The sequence below is a fragment of the Bison bison genome, unplaced genomic scaffold, assembly GCF_000754665.1.
Source record: "Bison bison bison isolate TAMUID 2011002044 unplaced genomic scaffold, Bison_UMD1.0 scf7180017861046, whole genome shotgun sequence".
Classification (NCBI taxonomy): domain Eukaryota; kingdom Metazoa; phylum Chordata; class Mammalia; order Artiodactyla; family Bovidae; genus Bison; species Bison bison.
The window spans coordinates 1,478,007-1,482,055 of record NW_011491618.1 but is presented as its reverse complement, the minus strand read 5'-3'; positions in this window follow the sequence as shown (position 1 = coordinate 1,482,055).

Genomic DNA, 4,049 nt, shown 5'->3' with positions numbered 1-4,049 from the left:
GAAATAGCTCAACTGGAATTCCATCACCTCTACTAGCTTTGTTCGTAGTGATGCTTTCTAAGGCCCACTTGACTTCACATTCTAGGATGTCTGGCTCTAGGTCAGTGATTGCACCATCGTGATTATCTGGGTCTTGAAGATCTTTTTTGTACAGTTCTTCTGTGTATTCTTGCCACCTCTTCTTAATATCTTCTGCTTCTGTTAGGTCCATACCATTTCTGTCCTTTATCGAGCCCATCTTTGCATGAAATGTTCCCTTGGTATATCTAATTTTCTTGAAGAGATCTCTAGTCTTTCCCATTCTGTTGTTTTCTTCTATTTCTTTGCATTGATCACTGAAGAAGGCTTTCTTATCTCTTCTTGCTGTTCTTTGGAACTCTGCATTCAGATGCTTATATCTTTCCTTTTCTCCTTTGCTTTTCGCTTCTCTTCTTTTCACAGCTGTTTTTCACCATGTCTTAGGGACCTGGTATTGCTGGTTCCCTGCTCACAAGGTCCCAAAGCTGCTTCCAGGGCCTACACAGGCCATCCTCAGGTTTATTCTCCTAAGGTTTTATTCTCCTGCACGGCCCTAGGTGCAGAGGTGGGTAAGGCTGCTTGGAAGGGTGTCAGTGTGGGTGTGGAAGGGGCTTGGCTATACAGCCTGGGGCGTGTGTTTGTGTATGTAAGATTGTGACTCCTTTTAGTGCAGGAAAGAGCCAGGGGTGTACTACAGCAGAGCTGTAGTCTGAGAATTTTAGGATTTTTTTCTTTTGGCCATGCTGTGTGGCATGTAGGATCTAAGTTCCCTGACCAGGGATCAAACCCACACCCGCTGCATTGACAGTGCAGAGTCTTAACCACCAGACCACCAAGGAAGTTCCCTGAGGATTTATTTTTATACCTTTCCTGGTTCTCTTTAAGGTACAGTTACAAGGGTAAGAAGATAGAATATATTTATCTGAGTTGGCTTGCCTTATAACAGTTGAATATTTTGTTGTTCAGTCGCTCAGTTGTGTCTGACTCTTTGCGACCCCATGGACTGCAGCACGCCAGGCTTCCCTGTCCTTCACTATCTCCCAGAGTTTGCTCAGACTCATGTCCATTGAGTCAGTGATGCCATCCAACCATCTCATCCTCTGTCACCCCCTTCTGCTTGTCCTGAACCCACAAGTGTCAGGAGTGGGGCTGGGGTTAGTTTTTTCTTTCGTGGCCCCTGAGGCACACAGAACCTCCTCCCATGCCCCCCAGCACCCAGCTGTGAGCTCTTCTGGGTCAGGCTGGGTCTAATTCTTCTCTCTTCCCCGGTTCCTGGCAGGCTGTTGACTCACCAGAGATTGTTATCAAGTAAAGCGATTCAGCTGCTTGCCAAGGCCTTGCCCTGATCTTGACTTTCATCACAGTGGTTGGCTGGCTGGCCGAGAGGAAGACCTCCTTGAAAACAAGCTGTCCCTGGGTTGGGGGACATGGTAGGGAGAGCTGGGCTCCCAGACCTGGGTATCTGCTCTACCACTTTTTTTTTTTAACTTTGAACAAGTCACATAATCTCTCTGAACCCCACTCCCTTCATCTGTAAAAAAAAAAAGGGATAATAACACCAACCTTAGTGTTACAACGAGGATCAAACTAAACTAAATGAAACTGTTTCACAGACACAGTGCCTGTATTCAACAGGCCTTCCATAAATGTCCCTTAAATCAGCATTCATTCCTACGCTGACTGTGTGCCAGGCACAAGGCTTTGTTCCCCATCATAGGTGAGGTGACCTCTAGCCTGGAGGGTGGGTTTGGGTGCTCCTGGTTGCTCTGCTAGCCTGCCCTCTCCTCTCTGGGCACCTGTATGCTTGTGTTCTCAGTCATATCTGACTCTTTGCGACCCCATGGACTGTAGCCCACCAGGCTCCTGTGTCCATGGGATTTCCCAGGCAAGCATACTGGATGGGGTTGTCATTTCCTACTCTGGGATACCTTCCCAACCCGGGGATTGAAACTGTGTCTCTTGTGTCTCCTGCTTTGGCAGGCAGATTCTTTACCACTGAGCCACCTGGGAAGCCGCTGGGCACCCGTGTGCCCCCCTTCATTTGGCCACTGGTTGGATGGGGGCTCACCCTTCCTAGTTTGTGTGGACTTCAGGGCCCTGCATGAAAGACTGCGTTTTTCACTTCCGGATGGGCTAGCAGAGCTGGTTGAGACATACTAATCGACAGGCAGACAGATCTATGATGGTGACGGTTGTGGTTTGTGGCCTGTCCGCTCAGCCAGACACACCGGAGCTTGAGAGGCGAGCAAATGCCACCATGGCAGACCGTTTCTGAGATTAAGACACTTGATCTGAGATTAAGATTTATTGTTAACCAAAAAGCACATCCCTGCCCGGCTCAGCTGCCCCTTCAGGGGTACCATGGAAGTGAAAGGGCCAACTTGGTCTGTATCCTGGCGGCGCCATTTTCTGACTAGGTGATTTGGGCTCCCTTGTGGATAGCAGACTCGGGGGTCTCATTAGGAAAATGGCACCAAAGTAATCCCCAACTCACAGGGTCATTGTTTGTGACATCCTTTGGGTCCTTCCTTCCCAGACTCAGCGCTTACCTTCAAACTCAGCCCTTCACCATTTGCCCCTCTGCCTTTGACCTCATGACTGACTATGGCCAAGTCAAGACACCATCCCGCTGCCGCACAAGCTACTGCTGCCTCTTCATCCTCCTCCTCCTCCTCACTTCCATTTTTAGGGAATTATGTGCTAAGAACTTTATACCTAATACTTTTGATATTCTATTCTAGATATTTTCTAATTTCCTTTGACATTTATTTATTTATTTATTTTTGGCTGCACTGAATCTTTGTTGCTGCGTGAGGGTTTTCTCTGTGGCATGTGGGGTCTGCTCTTTGTCGACGTGTGCGGGCTTCCCGCTGTGGTGGTTTGTTTCTCTTGATGTAGTTGTGGCACATGGGCTTAGTTGCCCTCCAGGCACATGGAGTCTTCCCTGACCAGGGACTGAACCCACACAATACAGTGTGTCCCCCGCATTGACAGGTGACTTCTTAACCACTGGACCACGGAGGAAATCCTAGATATTTTCTAATTTCTTTTATGAGTTCTTCAACCCATGAACTATTTGTGCATTTTGACATTTTCAATTGCATGGAGTGGTCTTTCTATTTATGTTGTCTTTTGATTATTGATTTCCTTTTTTTTTTTTTTTTTAAGGTTGCTGTGGTTTGTGGGATCTTAGTTCCCCAACTAGGAATTAGGACCCCAGCAATGGAAGTGGGGAATCCTAACCACTGGATGGCCAGGGAATTCCCAATTGATTCAATTCCCAATTGAATTATATTGTTGTCAGATAATGAAGTCTGAATGGCTTTTTTTGAACTGGTGGAGACTTGCCTTATGGTCTGATATGTGGTCACTTTTGTAAATGTGTGACTGAAAGCAATTGTGTGTTCTCCAATAGTCAACTGGAGTATTCAAAATATTCAATTAGATTGAACCAGTCAATTGTATTATTCAAACCTTGTACATCTTTACTGAATTTTTTATCTGCTTAAACTACCAATGCTGTGTGCTGTATTTAGTCACTCAGTCGTGTCCGACTCTTTGAGACCCCATGGACTGTAGCCCACCAGGCTCCTGTGTCCATGGGATTTCCCAGACAAGAATACTGGAGTGGGTTGCCATTGCCTACTCCAAAACTACCTACTAAAGGGAAGTAATTTGAATCTCCCTTTACACTGATGGACTTGTCTATCCCTCTATTTTCTGCTTTATGATTTTCAGTTCAGTTCAGTTCAGTCCCTCAGTCGTGTCTGACTCTTTGCAACCCCATGGACTGCAGCAGGCCAGGCTTCCCTGTCCATCACCAATTCCCAGAGCCTACTCAAACTCATGTCCATTGCGTCGGTGATGCCATCCAACCTTCTCATCCTCTGTCGTCCCCTTCTCCTCTCGCCTTCAATCTTTCCCAGCATCAGGGTCTTTTCCAGTGAGTCAGCTCTTCGCATCAGGTGGCCAAAGAATAGGAGTTTCAGCTTCAGCATATGAAGCTATATTATTATGTGCATACAACTGTA